Source organism: Pelobates fuscus, chromosome 10, assembly GCF_036172605.1.
Source record: "Pelobates fuscus isolate aPelFus1 chromosome 10, aPelFus1.pri, whole genome shotgun sequence".
Lineage (NCBI taxonomy): Eukaryota > Metazoa > Chordata > Amphibia > Anura > Pelobatidae > Pelobates > Pelobates fuscus.
In genome coordinates this window covers 134400746-134419413 of record NC_086326.1, presented here as the reverse complement: position 1 = coordinate 134419413, position 18668 = coordinate 134400746, and the positions used below count along the sequence as shown (strand labels likewise).

The window sequence follows — 18668 nt, the reverse complement described above, 5'->3', positions numbered from 1 at the left end:
TCTCGTTACTGGGGAAATTGGATTGTATGCTGAGTGCCAGGAGTGTAAGCTGATTGCATGCTTTTCCTGTTCAGCTGTTTACAGCATTCATATGCTTGAGAGCATTCGAATGCTTCTCCAGTTCGGTGGTTGTGGGGTCTGCTGCAGTGCTTGGAGTCCTCAGGAAGCGCTAGGAGCATCCTTCAACGGAGGTACCCAGTCGGGGTGCCAGTTGATCCGTTACAGTAACCATAACTGAACAGTCTTTAGCCCCATCTCTAGGTTGGCTGTCTTCTTTCCAAGAAACGTAATCAATGCTCCTTGCACTGTGTGTCTGCGCACAGTTTAAAAATCTATAGCTATAAGTCCACCAGAACACTATTATGACACAGACAGAAGCAATTCTTCTCTCTGCCCATGTGTGTATAGGGCAAAGAAGGAATTATTGCTTCTAGACTAGAACAGACATGAACAGCCAAATCTGGTCACATTAGCGTACACAGATTTAATTGAAAAGCGATTGCTTTCTTTCAGGTTTGAAGTGTCGCGAAGTGTACAAATGTAATGCCCACAAACGAATGTTGTTCCTTCGGATAAAAGCCAAATCTTCACTTAGTAAAACTTTACAGTGTTTATTGTAAATCACTGTAGTTGTTGAGAATGTTTACAGGTAAAAAGGGACAAGGAATCGCTTTACCATAATATATACATGAAGCATCGGTTGTTATGGTAAATGGCGTATTGCTTTAACTAGCTGCCTAGCGTAGCTTTTCAGAACTGAGTGCACGGTATATGCACACGGCAGTGAATGAAAAAAAACCAAACATTTTGTAACTAAAAACTAGAAGGAAAGATGGATCGATGATTCGTGTCCTGAAAACCTAGAGAATGGGACACTGCTTTAAAACAAACATTATTGCATTGGCAAAATGATCATTACTATTGAGCACATAGTCTGAGGTGGAAAAATCCAATTTACAATTATAAGTCAAATTCAATTTAGTGAGTTCTCTCAGTATAGCTTTCAGTCTGTACTCTTACTTCCTGAAGGCATTTTAGGTTAACATGTATTTTCTCAAGAAAGTTTCACTCGCTTCAGAAATTTCCGCACACAAAACAAGTTAAATGTCCACAAATTAGCGTTTGCAAATTCAATATGTCACATGCTCACGGCATTAAACACTAAAGAGTGAAGAAAAAAAAACCATGTATTCCTGACACTATTGTGTTTAACTATTTAGGCAACTAGCCCCGCTCCAATCGCGCTGAAAAGGTGACTTTAATCCCCTTTTTACCTCACGACGTGCCGGTCATGCTGCAGCTTGCCCCGTCTCCATAGTGAAGAACATCAGACTTTATCATCAGCATGTCATGGATATGCACTGAATCAAAGACACTCTATTGGAAACATTGAGCGCCTCCATGCAGACGCTGAATGTCTGAGTGACTGCCACTAAAGGTAATACTGGACACCAATGTTTATCTGAAAAGGCAGGGTTTACATTGAAAAGCCTGCAGGGACAGGCTATAGAGACTGTGGTGGAAGCAGCCTCGCCACTGGGCATTGGAGAAGACTGATTGCCAGCCTCCTGCCATGTGACTATGGCCCCTGGGATGTATTGCCTGCTCTCCTGTACTGCTGAGGATTGCTACCAACTAGGTGGATTTGGCTATGGAGCTTGTGTAGTGCCCTCTGTTGGTAGCAACAGTAATATGCACTACCTGAATAGCAAGACTGATAATTTGCATATTCGGGTAGATTTGCAGATCGCTAATTCTGCATGCAGGAGAGACATTTTGTGTTAATTATGTCTTGCCCACCCATTTATAAATATATAATTATGTTATAATAAGTCACTGTATGTTGCCTGCTATGATTTGACGGTTTGTAATTTTATTGAGTTTTCACAGCAATGTTAATTTAATGACGATGTGGGCTAGTCCCAAGTAAAATAAAGTTTTAGACAGTTCTACTTCACCCTTCATTTGGAGTCTCGTCTCTTATTGGGGGAATCTGCTACAAGGGATTGCTATGCTATCCATACTCCCTTGCAATATCACTTCTAAGCTCTTGTAAGAGCTTGTTCCTGTCTTGCTCTCTAAAGGTGTCCATGGTGGATATGGTGTCTGCTGCATTGCTTGGAGTCCTCAGGAAGCGCCAGGAGCATCCTTCAACGGAGGTACCCAGTCGGGGTGCCAGGTGATCCGTTACAAAGACTACAGCCCAATGTAGTAGTGGTTGTGGTTATTCTGGTCACTTTAATGAGCCTTTGACAAAACTGTGAGAAGATCTGACAGCAGCAGCTAGATAGTATCAATATCAAACTGAACAGCTCTAGTCATGTTTTTATCATGAATGAAGCTACATACAAGTCTTATAGCTACCAGAGAGTACACTGAATTTTATTTAAGAGCTGCACGATACGGTTAGTCCAAGTGTACTTTTCGACAAGATCTTGCATGGGTTCAAGCGAAGCTATCCTTCCGGGAGTTACAGATTTGCGGGTAGGAAATATAAAGCTATATAAAATATGTATATTCTACAAAGCATTCTGGGAGTAAGGAAATGGCTTTTCAGAGCGCTTGTGTATAGAGTGATATAATAGGCTGATGACAGTTTTATAGTTCTATAAACAAACATTACAATTTAAATAAAATCACTGTATCGTAGAAGGTCATTGTGAAAGTGATCGGCCCTCTGATCAATCCTATCACATAGGCAAGCTGCCAAGACGTACCAGCTGTTACTGGTGAAGAACAGATGATTGGAGCAGTAATAAAATCCCTTCACATATGGAAGAAATGGGGGCAGGGTGTAATTAACCCAGCGGGTCGTGCCTGATCAAATATCATTTTGGTTTTTAATGTAAAATATATTGCAAAAAATATGATAGCATGTGCAACATCTGCAAAAGCTCCCACAAATATTCCTAAACAGTAAAGAATGGCTTGCAATGTGTAGCGCAAGAATTACTCCTTCTTAAACAACCAAATATGTTGGGAAACTCTCAATTACCCCTTGGTAGAGAACTGGATTCTCAGCTTTAGTTACTAGTTTATCACCTGCTAGATAAAGAAGATTCTCGTATTTCGCCATACGTCCGAGCCCATCCAGTAATGAACTATAATGAAACTACACATTTACGGACGTCCTATAATTTGAAAGATTATTTTGGACTATTATATGAAGCGCACATTCTAAATGCGATAAAACCACCACGCAAACCAGCATAACTGTGAACTGATCTACTTTCAGACGTCCACCCCTCCTCTCCCCCCAATTGCTCATAAAATAAATTTTAAAAAAAAGGTAAGGTTTGACTTAAAAGCACATATCTATGCCAATTGTCAAGTTATCACCAAGGCAAACAATATTTAGTGGCAATCAGAATTCTATAGGGCATTGTATGAGCGATTTACCTGGACTGCCAAGGCACTGTCTCTGTTGGTGCTTTGGGGGGTGTGTGTATATGGCCCGCTATGCATAGCACTTCTATAGTGGTTTGGAAGCTGCATGTGATTTGCGAACCTATTACATCAAGTCAGGTACCAGTAACTGTAGGTGCTGCAGAGGTAAAGGAGTTTTATACCGACGTACACGGCATTCCTCATCACATGAAATTCTTTAATAGCATTTTTAGGATTTGAAGGATAACGGAAATGTCAGACCCAGCTCCCCTATCAAATTAACTGTTCAAACATATATGCTAATCAGGAGTGCTCACTTCCAAACCCCGAGGGACCAACATGGATCCATTTGCTCACAGGTACAGTAATCAGGTTCAGTTATTTACGTAGATTCACCCAGAAATCCCCGGCTTGAGCACCACCCTTTAATATTGGAATGGAGTAATTCTGTACACTCATCACTGTGCAATGCAGGTCAGCAGCACACATGTACACTAACTGTGATATCTTGTTCTGTGTGCACTACACCATGATTAAAGGGACAAATAAGGGTTTTTACCCTCGGTCTACCAAGGGACCGTACATGATGCAACAGGCCCACTGCCATGGACCAATCACAGAGCAGGTGTGGGAGGCAGCCAATCAAAATGCACAATTTAGATTTATTACCGATAGCAGACTAGAGAAGGCAGTCAATAGGAGGCGCGATATTGGATTAATTGACGGGGGAAGATAACGAACTTCTTATGTACAGCAACTGGTTAGAGTTATAAACCATAGAGCCTATAACACTACAGAACAACGCCTGCGAGAATTCTGACACCTGTTCTTTATAGGATTAATTAATTCCACAACTAAATAAACACAACTCCAAACAGTCTGTGTATCGATACAATATATTGTAATATGCAATAAATGATCTACATTCCTGGCTATTTGGTTCTGACCTTGCACAAAGTACTCAATATTTTAGAATAGAAATAAATGTGCGTGTATCTCCATTTTTAGATTTAGGCTGCAATGGCTCAGTCAGATTTGTTTAGTAAACGGGTAATGTGATGCTTTGTTTACTTGGTACTTTTTAAGTACAAGTAATAAATAGCCTTGAAACTGCTACTTGAAGACAAGTTATTTTAATTTATGATAGATTAGTTATGTATAGAACAATCTGACATTTAGCAATTGTGTGTCTAAGTATGTAGCTGCTACAGCAAGATCCATAGACAGATATGCCTATTTTATAAAAAAAAAAATTGAGTTTGATGCATTTGTTTTAAAGTCACATTAACGGGCTATTACTTCATTTTAATATGCAAGTCACCTTGGAGTTGTGTTTTTGTTTTTCATTATTACTAAACGCAGAAGTCATTTTGATAAATATAGTATTCCGCAGGGCAAGCTGTTGACAAATTGAAAACTCCCACACGTTTGATAGCAAAAAACACGGCAAGAAAACTGTAAAGGTTAAGTAGATATTATAGTCTGAGGAGGTTGGCAAACAGTTGCATGTTACAATATATAACAATGTATACATACACTGACAGTCTGAAATGAAGACTGAATAAAGGTCTGTATCTATATAATACAATATATTGTAATATGCAACTGTCCTAATGGTGAGACAGCACTCATCTCAATCAGAGGCGTAACTAGAAACCATGGGGCCCCGGTGCGAAAGTTGCCACGCCCTCCCTCCCCCCGCATACATTCCTCTCCCTCTCCCCTCCCCCCGTTGCTTCCCAATACCTCTATCCTCTCCATTTCCAAACTGTGGAAAGCTCCGTTACACATACGTTCATCCTTTCACCCCCAATACCTCTATCCTCTCCCTCCCATACGTCTCTCCTCACAAATGCCTCACACAGACACACAAACACACAAACACATACAAAATGTTTTGACTTCCCTGGGGACCAGTGGTGGCTCAGTCTAATGGGAGTCAGAGTTCCCACTCTGACTCCCTCCTCCGGTGCGGGCTCTGTGTGATTGCTGGGAGGAGTAACCTGGGCTGTCACTTCCTCCCAGCGGCTGACGTTATCACAGGGGGCCTGGTCGCGCTGTTAAAGCGCTGCAGCGCTGCCCGGGCCCACTGGATATTCATTGCCATCGGGTGGTCCTAACAGCATTGGCCACCCAATGGGCCCCAGCGGTTCGAGCGCGCGGGCCTGGGCAGCAACACATGGCTGCGGGCACCCGGTTGCAGGAGTCTGCAGGGAAGCCGGGCCCCATGAGTACCTGGCCTGGTCGCAGCTGTGTCCCCTGTGACAGCGGTAGTTCCGCCAGTGATCTCAATGCTGAACATGAAACAAAATAAACTTAAATCGGCACCCCCAGGCATAAAAGGGTTAAACTGCCGTTTAGTAGATCTTCCCCTTCCAGAGACACCGGCACAGCTACTGTAGACACCAATCCACCGAACCGGAGAAGAATATGAATGCTCTCAAACATACGAAGGCTGTAAACAGCCGAATAGGAAAAAACATACGAATAGGTTTACACTCCTAGCAGTCAAACTGGAACAGCATACAATAAATCCCCCCCAAGAACGAGACAAGGCTCCGTTTTGAGGGTCAAGCAGGAACAGACAGAGCTGTGGGTTTATTGTTCTTATATACACATTAGTACCACCCACAGGGTTTTGGAAAACAACCAATACACACGTACAATACACTCAGACACTCCCACACAAAATCCTCCCCTCTGCCTGTGATGCAATTACCTTACACAATGGGTAATGTAATTATCACAAGCAGAGAAATACAGTTTTTCCACATTATTCATAACTTTAAAAGTATGAATCACATTCACATAAAACTTATATACTCAGCATAGAATCAGCATACTCCAAATACAAACATACGTCAAAAATCATACAAATTGGTCCAGTGGTTCAAAAGATAGATCGTAGTCCTTTGTGACCAAATGAAGCATGGCTTTTCTGCCCAAAACCAGTTCCACAGAGTCTTCTATCCTGGAGATAATTGGGAAGTAATCCAATTATCTCCAAGGACAGAGGCAAAATTCCATTGAACACATGGCAGCAAAAGACCATAAAATACATAAAAATATATAACTGTGCAGCCATTGCATAAAACAGGTACATTCATTATACGAATGGGCTCCATGGCATAGCTATCTGGGGTATCACCGCTCAAACAGAGCAAGCACCGAATGACCCAGCTTTCGTGTCTTTGCAGGGGAAAATCAAGCGTTTCCACATGGGGGCCTAGTCTAAAGGCAGCAGGCGGGCGACCAGGCTCCTCCAATGCAATGTGGCGAGATTGGTCTCGTCACACACACACTAGTCACCAGAACCACTACAGCTTATCTTATTGTGTCTGTAGCCTATCCATGCAGGCTTTTCAGAGAAAAGGCAGGGTTTATATTTCTGTCTAGTAACACCTCAACGTACAGGCACTCATATGACCACTAGAGGTGCTTCCTATATCAGCACCTATGTTCCGTGCTTCCATGCATGCTCCCCGTGAAGAAAAAGGTTATAGGCATAGTGATGTGTTTTGCCGAGCATGCACAAAATCCTCCCAACGCTTTCCTATGGGAAAGCATTGGATTGGCTGAGATCAAGATTGAGGATCTGAGCCATGGAGGCGGGGCCAGCCTGTGCAAGATCGTTGCAGTAATTTGACAAAAGGGGAGTAAAAATTACCTTTACACCCTGAGGGGAGTCATAGACCTAGACACCAACTCCAGCAGGACATGTGTGTATTCCTAACGCTATATAGTATTCCTTTAACTATGTTTCTTTGCTAGTAATGCAAATAACACAATGTATATAATTCAGAGTAAGTCAAATAACCTCCCTTAGCTGAAAAAAATGTTTAAAAAAAAAAAAAAAAAAATTACAAGGGGATTTGCATATTTAAATTAAGTTAAAAAAGTTATAAAACAACAAAAAGTGACACTAAAAAATATCTATATATTATAGGCATATTTGTCTGTAGAGCTTTAGCAGCTATATGCTTACAGACACAATTGTTACATGTCAGATTGTGCTATAAACATAACTAATCATAAATAAAAATAATTGGGCTTAACCCCTTAAGGACACGACGTGTGACATGTCACGATTCCCTTTTATTCCAGAAGTTTGGTCCTTAAGGGGTTAAAGTAGCATTTTTTTGGTCTATTACTGGTCCTTTAAATGTACCAAGTAAACAAAGCATCACATTATCCATTTACAAAATAAATCTGACTGAGCAGTGTTAACATAAATCTGAAAATGTAGATACTTGCTCGTTTATATTTTAAATTATAGAGTACTTAATCAGAACCAAATAACCAAGAATTTATCATTTTCTCAGTGGTCGCACACAGAAAAATAAAAGAATGGATTTGACTACAGCAAAAGCAACAGCATTGAAAGACCGCAAAGTGCCCAAAGGCAAGCAAGCGAACAAGAGACCTAAGAAAAACATTAAAGATCACATACAGAGACGAAATATGAACACTAAAAAAAACACAGAATTATTAAAGGGTACACAACTTACCTCTTGAAACTAGTCGGAGGATTACTAACTATTTGACATGTAGTCCAGATTCTTGTATTTAGCAAAAGAGCCTTAAAAATTTAGCTAAAGCAGAAAAACCTTAAACTACTTCCCGAGCTGAAGTCCCATTTCCTTTTGATACACCCAGTTTTGTTTTCTATGCTCCATGCTGAAAAAAGTAGGCCATCATCATATGTCCATTTCCTCATAGCTAACGTCTGATGAAGTCTCTGGAGGTGTGGCTAGGACACTAAAGATGGGACATTTGATATAGACGCCAATCCCAAGTGACAGCCATCTGGTATACAGAACAGATCTGTATCTGCAAACATAGTATGAACCCATATTTGATCACTAGTGGTGGAGCAATAAAAAATACCTTTCGGAATTATCTACAAGAGGCAAACTGATGATTAAATAGGTGTACTGGTCTATGCAGCAAATATGAAAATAAAAAATAATAATAATAATAAAATATTCAAAGGGTCTGCTTAAATGAAATTGCCTGCAGCACCATTGGCAACATTTCAGCTCTAACAATGAGCCTTTATCATGAACCCATGTCCCCATTATTCTGTATACTGGGTATCTACAGTTTACAGTTTGTTTTTTGTAAATCAGTTTTTATTGAAGATCTTCAGAAATACTAAACAGAAACAGTAAGGGACACGCAGGTCTCGAAATGTAGCCCATGGAACAACGCAGATAAAGGAATGGGCCTTGACAGGGCCAGGAAGTAGGCATGCAATCTAAATTTAATTCTGGGCTGTGGGTTAGTAAAGGGAATTGGGGTTGGGGATTAAGGAGGATAAATATAGAGAGGTCATCTTGGGAAGTGGCCATTTTAACTAAAGCTTTCACTTACCTGTTAGTTGTAACTCCCACCCTCCCTGATGTTTAGTTGTTGATTTCCTGTTTGGTCACAGCAGCGGGGAAGGGCTATGTGGAGTATGAATTGGTCATGGCAAGAGTGTTAAAATTGGTTGGGGGGGGCGGGGCCTGGCTGCTGGCTGAACAGGACGCAGGGTGATGGAGCTCCTCAACCCTACAGCCTTTTTCTGTACAAAAAGGGCAATAAACCCCAAAAAGTCGCCTAGCAAGGACATACCTATACTCAAACATAAACAGGCAACAAATGGGCGTGAAAACCAGATTGCGGATCAAGCCCGTAGTGAAGAGGGCGCTTTGCGGCCTACCAATAGATACCGGGCGGGAGACGCGGCCGGTCTCCTGCCCACTACTCGACTCGCAGGCAGCCCGAGTCTCGCTTACCCCCCCCTGGGCCAGTGGGGGTTATCCCGGCCCCCGCAGGGACACACACTGAGGTCCTCCCAGATCATTGTGAGCTACCCGCACGAAAATCAGAATGCAGTGCAGTAGCGTCCAAGATGGCGGATGCGGCTACAACTCAAATAGCAACGCAGCCTCGGGACGACCTCACCGACCCAATCGGCCAATTTGAAGCGCGACTGGATGCAGCTTTTAATAAGTTCTGGACCAACCTCATGAAGCGAAGGTATAGAGTGCCCCCTGCAACGTCGCCACAGGTGAGAACGCAGACACTCAGCGAGAAGAGGCGCGAGAGTCCCCCAAAAGGCAACCCGACCACATTAAAAGCACAACTCGTTACCTTGCGCCCTCCTGGGCCTAGAGCCAACCGGGGGCCACCCCCCAAGCACAAACCACACTCGCAGAAGGGAACAATACGACACGTTCAACGCGGAAAAGCTCTCTACAATCTCCCGGCTGCGAAGAATTTGGCCTCAAGGAGGACCCAAGTTCGTGGCACCATAGTGCAGGCTCTGATACTGGCCTGGGGCAAGGGGAGTACCTCACTCACAACAAGCAGCATGGCTCACCACAGCACTCACCTAAACGATACCCAGCATCGAACACAGTCCTTCCAGATGGAACAAAGAGATACAGCTACATCTCCCAACCACGAGAGGTGCATGCAGAAGGTCGGAGTCGGATGAATCCACACAACCCTCAGGCACCAGAGTCAGAAACCTCCTACTATTAAGGACGCGATCGTACTTTCAGATATATGTTTTGACTCTACAGTACCTCTACTTTCCTTGTCGCCTACTAAACTCCAATCTGAGACACCAGACGATTCACTCAGAGACTGGCTCCCACGACCGTTGCAGACACCGTATAGTTTTCGTTTATGATGTTTATGTTACTTTTTCCCCATACATTGTTTAATGCAAACTACTGTCTCATACTGACTGTACTTTAAAATCGCCTAAATTGCAAACGACAGTGGGGATGGGAAATCAGTTTATGTTTTTTGTTTTTTTTTGGGGGGGGGGGGGGGGGGGTTCTCTCTGAGCCCCATATGCGTGTATTACCTGCTAGCCAGACTCATAACCCATAAGCTTCCTAATGTTAACATGTAGAGACACATAGAACTACTTCCAACTCAAAAGCTGGCCGCCAGCACCCAGTAGAGGGACAGCAGTATTGTTTAGCATTTAAATTGCGTTGTGTATTTTCAGCCTAGACTACCTCTCTTCGCAGCTAACTATGCAGATAAATCCTCATTATGTTTCATGTTTACAAGTTTAAGGGCGCCCTTTAGCACCTGAGAATATTAAAGCGACCTCCCACCTCCATGGTTAGACAGGAAGGATAAGCTTGCATTTAGAAACAAGATGTGCAAATGCTCTGAAGGGCCTTTCCAACCTTTCTCAGCATGTTTAGCGAGTGTTTAGCAACCTACCATCACCTACCATACGTCTCATAAGCATGAATATCTTGATGTTATAATGTAGTTTTAAACAAAAAGTGCAGTGAATCAGACATGTAATGTACTCTACCAGTTAATATTTTCTGATACCAAATGCAATGTCTCTGTTACTCTGTAAGATTTGCAAAGCACTACAAAAATAAAGAATTAAAAAAAAAAAAAAATTGGTTGGTAGGTTCGAACTCATCGGTGGTTACGAACCTGGGGGTGTAGGGGTGTCTTGGTACACCCCTACAGTTTGAACATTTGGATATGAGGCCTCTTTGGTAGGCTGTGTTTCATTTTATATGTTGTAACGGCACCCCGGGCATAAAAGGGGGTCAAAAGCCGTTTAGTAGATCTTCCCTTCCAGAGACAAAGGCACAGCTACTGTAGACACCAATACACCAAACCGGAGAAGCATATGAATGCTCTCAAACATACGAATGCTGTAAACAGCCGAATAGGAAAAAACATACGAATAGGTTTACACTCCTAGCAGTCAAACTGGAACAGCATACAATAAATCGCCCCAAGAACGAGACAAGGCTCCCTTTTGAGGGTCAAGCAGGAACAGACAGAGCTGTGGGTTTATTGTTCTTATATACACATTAGTACCACCCACAGGGTTTTGGAAAAAAACCAATACACACGTACAATACACTCAGACACTCCCACACAAAATCCTCCCCTCTGCCTGTGATGCAATTACCTTACACAATGGGTAATGTAATTATCACAAGCAGAGAAATACAGTTTTTCCACATTATTCATAACTTTAAAAGTATGCATCACATTCACATAATTACATTTTCAGAATCAGCATACTACAAATACAAACATACGTCAAAATCATACAAATTAGTCCAGTGGTTCAAAAGATAGATCGTAGTCCTTTGTGACCAAATGAAGCATGGCTTTTCTGCCCAAAACCAGTTCCACAGAGTCTTCTATCCTGGAGATAATTGGGAAGTAATCCAATTATCTCCAAGGACAGAGGCAAAATTCCATTGAACACATGGCAGCAAAATACAATAAAATACATAAAAATATATAGCTGTGCAGCCATTGCATAAAACAGGTACATTCAACATATACCCAGATAGCTCAGATCTGAGCGCACATTATTACTGAATGGCGCTCAGATCACACACATACAGTTCAATTGCCATGGAGCCAAAGTCTTTCCCATAGTCTTTCATTATACGAATGGGCACCATGGCATAGCTATCTGGGGTATTATCGCTCAAACAGGGCAAGCACCGAATGACCCGGCTTTCGTGTCTTTGCAGGGGAAAATCAAGCGTTTCAACATGGGGCCATAGTCTAAAGGCAGCAGGCGGACAACCAGGCTCCTCCAATGCACGGTGGCGAGATTGGTCTCGTCACATATGTTATTTGTTATATTGGTATAGGGTCATTGCCAGGGGTATTTATGTATGGGGGGATATTGTTTCTAAATATTACTACTATTTTGGCCCTAATTTGTTCAATTTTATTACAATAAATTAAATAAAACTGTGGACTATATATTTGCAACAAAAAAGTTGGTGTCCGTGTCTTATTAAGGGGAGTTTGGAGTATGGGTATTGCACATGCCGAATAACGACTGTGCGCATGTAATGGGTACGATAAAGGATCATGAGGGTATAAAGTGCCAAAATCAAACTTCGAGATAGCGGACATTATAGAGTCGGCAGAGGTATGAATAGGGCAACATGACTGAAAAATATTTGTTTATAATGATAATTAGATGTAGTTTTAGATATATGTATTGGGGTAATGTTGCAGTTATTTTAACAGTGGATGACAGTACTCCCATGTTTATAATTTTCTGCATTGACAGGTCTAGTTCCCGCTCTGTCTCCCCCTCCACATGGGCACCAAAAAGCATAAACTCAAGAAAATAAGCCGTTTCAGTCACATCGCCCCCTATACAGTCGGGAGTGGCCTAGATAAGGCAGCTCCACTGAACGGTGTATACATGGGTGGACAAAAACCAACATGCTGGACTCATTTTGGTTACAGTTTTTTTTAATCAAATTCAGCCAAACATTACCAATATGGAAAAAATTATCCAGCTCAACTACAGTCTCAAATGCCCTCATGCAGACTTCTAAATTGGACTAGTTGAGGGTTTAAAAAAAAAAAAAAAATCTAAAAAAAATGTACTGTAAACTACCTGTACTTTTCTACCAAACCACATCCTAATTAAAGCATTAGGGCAAATTATGATAAAAGGAACAGGGCCGTTGATTTGCAGGCGCTGGCAACGCTACGCCACAGGGGAGGAGGAGTTCAAAAAGTGTCAAGCGGCAGGTAACATATCACCGGAGTCCGACTGGAGGTAGGTGCTAATAGGAAGTATATAGTTCTCTTGTGCGCACAATTTAGTAGATCATGCAGACATGTTAAACCATGAGCACGTGTTAACCATCTCGTAGGCACGATGTTACCTCCAGGGCTCTGAAGTTAACCAGCTTGCAAACTACATTTTTCTATAAAAGCAAATGTTAAGTTATTTAAAGAGACACTAAAGTCACCAGAACAACTACCGCTTAACGTAGTTATTCTGGTGAGTATAACCTGTCCCTGCAGGCATTTTAATGTAAACGCTGCCTAGTAACACCCCTAGTGGCAGTCACTCGTCCAGCAACTAGAAGTGCTTCCATGCTCTGCATGGTGGTGTTGACCTTTCCACATAGAGATGCACTGAGTCAATGTATCTCTATTCGGAGATGCCGATTGTCGTAGAGTTGAGCTGAGCATGCGCAGTAGCCTCACAATGCTTTCCTATAGAAAAAATATTGAATTGGCTGATAACCTTACGTTTGATAAGCTCAGACAAGGGGGCTGAGCCAGACACAGGCACTGGAAAAAGTTGAGTAAATCACATTTTTATCCGAGGACGGGGGGGGGACAGGATTAAACAGCTATTTAGACCTATAGTGTCGGGAACACATGTTTGCAATCCTGACATTGCAGTGTTCCTTTAAGTGACACCATTACAGTTTACTGTCCAAGCAGTCTCAGCAATGTAAGCAGCAGTATAGATTCAGATAGTCACTAGATGTGCTTCCTATTACAGCCCTGAAAAAAAATTGCAGGACAGATTTCCAACATCTTCAGAGATGTATTGGGATAATCGGATGTAGGGGGCAGCAGACCCTCGGTAAGTAGTGACACTATTCTAAAATGGTTTGACAAAGTACAATATGTGGCCACACCTGGACCCATAACCACTACAGTGCATTGTATTAGTTATGGTGTTTGGTGTTCTTTACTATATCTGACCAAAAAAAACAAAAAAAAAACACAACAACTTTAATTTGGTGAATTCACCTAGGAGGGCAATAATGTATTTCTACTTTACCAGCACTACATATTAAACCCCATTAAATGGTTTCAAAGTGGAGTGAGAGAAAACAGAATAGTGACAATTCCTCAAACATACAAGCATTAATGAATTGCTTTCATTTCAAACAGTGAGGTATACCATTTGTCTATTAAAAGAAGAATGAGAATGTTTGTCTCACGTGGCGTATTCGGTTCCAACCAAGCCCTTTATAAGGCATGCATAATTAATAACCTCCCTCTCCCTTGTTCAGCACCAAAAAAACAAAACAAAAAATAAAAACACAGGCATATTCACTGAAGTGAGAATTGTCAGGAATTAAAGGTGAATTTCACATTTTTGGCATAAATAAATAGCTTAATAAAATTTCACACAATATAAAAAAAAAAAAAACATAACCAAGTATCATAAGTTTTTTTAAAAAAATTTGCATTGAGGAAAATCAGCTGCAACACACGCAGGGAGCATATACTGACATTTGCCAAAATTGCGTCTTAATACAAATATGTAATTTTTAGAATATAAAAAAAAAATGTAAAAGATATATATATGCTTTAAATCCAGTTACCATCTTCAATCTCTTTACCTCAGTAACAGATGGAAGAGCTGCAGCTTTTTAAAACAATGACTGCACAGCTAATATCTATAGCCATATATATAGTATAGGGCTATTCCAGCTAGGGAAGCAAAAACATAACATAGTGCAACACTATGTGTAATAATACTAGATATAAATATCTATGGCCATCAGGAGTGGGGCATAAGGATCACTCCCATCCACTCAATTAAGTTATGGGGCAGGAGTGACTGGGCACATCTTACCTTTGGGGGTTAAACAGTTTTCCAATGGTTTACCCCTAAAGTTGATCCTCACACCCGGCAGCTTTACGTCATAACACTGATCAATAAAACTTGCCTGGTGGCTGGCGATAGGGGGAGAGTGACACTAAGCCAGGGGTCCTCAAACTACGGACCGCGGGCCAGATCCGGCCCACCAGCATCCTGAACACGGCCCAAGCATTTAGGGCCATCCGATGGGCCCTATATATTCAGAGTCCCGGTCAGTGCGGCGGCCGTGCAATAGCGCTAGGGAGCCCCTTTAAAAGAAATTGCAGCCGCAAGTAGTGCTGGGAGGAAGTGACAGCCAGTCACTTCCTCCCAGCTCCCTCCGCACGGAAAGGAAGAGAGACATGCCGCAAGGACAGAAGAGCCACGCTGACTCCCATCCATCACAGCCACCCTCCTGCAAGAAAAATTAGGTGTGTGTATATATGTCTGCCAGTATGTGTTTGTATCTATGGCTGTGTGTATGTATTTCAATATACATGTCTGTGTATGTATGTATGTATGTATCTGTCTAAATGTATGTATGTCAGTATGTGTTTGTCGGTCTGTCCTTATGCGTGTTTGTGTCTGTATGTATGGTAGTATGTGTCTGTATAGGTCTATGTGTGTTTCAGTATGTACAGGAATTTGTTCCAATTTTTTTCAAACTATAGTCCGGCCCTCAACAGTGTCTGAGTGACAGTGAACTGGCCCCCTGTTTAAAAAGTTTGAGGACCCCTGCTCTAAGCTGGGTGACCATTGACAGCAACAGCACAAAATGAGGTCTCCATATTTATGCCATGCTTACACGGTCCACTCCTGTGTTTTACATTTGCATATAACTCGTGTAAGACTGAAGAATTCCAAGATGCTGATTAGTATTTACGGATATGGAAATTGGATGTAAGTCAGAATACTGGGTGCTTTTAAGTTCGGTACCATAGAAGCTCCACCATGACACTACAATTGTTTATTTATTTAATAAAGATGTGTTGCTGAGGTGCAGTCGTTAACTTAAGTTATAAGAGAATCCAAGGGACACAGTCCAGAATTTTGAGAGTTGCCCAAATCACCTTGCTTCTATTAGTGTCAATTTCCCACTCACATGGTATGTAGCTTCAAACAAGCTCCAATCATAGCTTGTAGTGGTATAATCCCCACCAATGGATATAGGTGTCGTATGTGTAATTTCAGTGGTGTATTCAGTGACGGATGTGCAATTAGAGAAATCCAAAACACAATAGTGTAATATTGCAAAAAATAAAATAAAAATAAATAGTGATTTACTTGCTGTAGTCCACAATGTACTTTGTTTTTTTTACAGCTGCTCAGTTCTTCCTCTGACAGAGACTGGCACTACATCTTTCTTATCTGTGAACAAAAGGGCAAGCACCTCATCCTGGAGTAGAGCTGTATTAGAGCCTCTACTGCTTGTCAGGTTTGGGGGAAACCTCTGCATGTTTAATGCACTGTGCCACATGCTAGGATTTCGACACAATATTAATTAAAAAATAAAATCAAAACTGATACAATTCTAAACCCAAAGACGATAATCCCCTATTTAACAAGAGTAGGTTTAGATCACAGATCAGTAATATTACACTATTAGATTTGTTTTTCTGTTACTGCATTTCTGTCACTGAACAAAAACAATGAAATTACACATACGGTACCTATATCTATTGGTGGGGATTATACCGCTACACGCTATTGTGACCGGACCTTGTTTGAAGCTCTATACAATGTGAGTGGGAAATCAACACATGACTGTTGATTGTTTATACCAATGATAAAACACTAAAAGAAGCTAGGTCATTTGGTGAATATGCAATATTCTGGACAGTGTCTCTTATAATACAGCATTATTCTACTACAAGGCGCAACCCGTTTTGTTTTTGAGTTTGGTTATGGTTAATGTCTAGAACGTTCAGCTATTTATTTTGATGCAAAATTTACATTTTCATGAAAAACGGTCATCAAATGTTACATTTTGTAGCATGGTAAAGGCCAGCAACAATGAATGCCAATTTAGCTATAACCAACTTGTCAGTAAATGATTGTGACAAGCATGGAAACAAGCCCATACACTGCAAAGCGTGCGACACTGCCAGCAGTGTTGGAGATGAGAGTTCCACAATTGTCCACTGGATGTCTCCAGAAAGCCAAAAAAAAAAAAAAAATGAAATTCAAAGAAGGTAAGGATGTTCAATTGAAAACCCTGACACAAAGTGGTCACAACTCATTAACAAAAAATAAACAGGGGGTGTAGTAGTGTCAAAGAAGTAAAATCATTAAAAACAAACAAAATACAGTATGAAGACAAAACTACTCCTTAAGAGCCACTGATATTAATCGTACATCATATCATCAATTTTAATCTGAAAAGGAACGACCATTTTTGTTGGGGACACGGTTTTACTGACCCTAGTAAAGGCTTCTGAAGCATTAGCTAGGGAGCGGACAAAAGAAGCAATATTGCCTTTGTTATAGGAATAATCTCGTGTTTACATGGCTCGTGATCTGTTAACATACTGATGCTCGGTTTGCCTTACATCAGCAGCTCTGCAGAGCCACGCACAAGCTAAATCAGGACATTTCACGACAGAACTAGGACTGAATCGTGTGGACAGCATGAAACGTCATTCGTTCTTCAACGGAAAGGACACACTACAATGACCAAGGTCTTTAAACGTGCATTTTTACATATCCATTGTGTAAATCCGATATGCCACAAGAAACCGGCTGAGGGGCATTGTTTAATAAAGCAATCCGCATACTCTCTCTGGTTTTGCCATCAGCATGAAACAATGGGTGGATGGATATAACACACCCATGAAGCCAAGCTCCATCCAACTATTTGACATAATGAATCACCTGGTACCTGCTTCCAATGTCCTTCCATTCTTCACTAACTCTGATCTAAGCCTTGTTTGCTAATGTTCCCTGGCTTTAACTGGCGACACTTAGCAGCAAAAATGTAATTCGTTTTTAAGACACTTTTTCCATGGCTCGAAAAATTTGCTTTGAATCTAGGAGCCAGCTAAAAAAGCTAGAAGACAGGTGGTTGTTGTTTTTTTTTTTTTTTTTTTTTAAACTAAAAAGCTTTATTTACAACAACAAAAATACAATTCATAAGGGTCACCAAAACAACTACAGCATAATGTAAAGGTTCTGGTGTCTACAGCCGGTCCTTGAGGCTATTTTGATTTATGTCCAACCAGCCTCCCTACCTTTTGGGAGAGCTGGAGTGGATCCTTTCGCCGAGGGGGTGGATGGGTGGGCTAAACGGGATTACAAACACCCAAGCACCAGGGCATATTTACTAGTCCCCATGGTGACCAGGGATTCATTAAGCGCTGGAATAAACTGCATCAATTTCTTATACTGTGTGCTGGTTTCATCCATTTACAATTCACATCATGCCTAACCAAAGACTCACCACTGCGGTCTACAATCAAACAGTGGTCACATTTACTCCTATACTTACTCCATGATAGTTAACACAGTTTCTGTAGTCACAAAACTAATTATTTCCCTTCTTACTGCTGCTTTCTTCTAACAATTCTGTGGATACTCCAGTGTACGCATTTTAAAGAAACACTCCAGACACCATAACAATTCGATCTAAATTAAGTTATGGTGCCAGGAAGCCCACGGACGCACTTACCTCTAAAGGGTTGCCTTCAGTGCCAATCTCAACTCCCCTCAGGCAGCATCCGGGTTCTGAAATGGCAATAGAAGCTCGCAGGGGTCAGCTGACGCTCTCAGCCAATCAGCAACTCTCCACTCACAAAACTGGCTTGGACAGAATTGTACTTTTTTTTCAAGCCAGTTTTGTGTTCGAGGAGTCAGTGATTGGCTG

The 18668-nt window shown here is 41.5% G+C and overlaps 1 protein-coding gene across 4 annotated transcripts in view; it reads right to left on the bottom strand.

Annotated features, from left to right (window-relative positions):
* CCSER2 (coiled-coil serine rich protein 2) overlaps positions 1–18668 on the bottom strand; it is a 198945-nt gene that overhangs the window by 84097 nt on the left and 96180 nt on the right. The window lies entirely within an intron of this gene.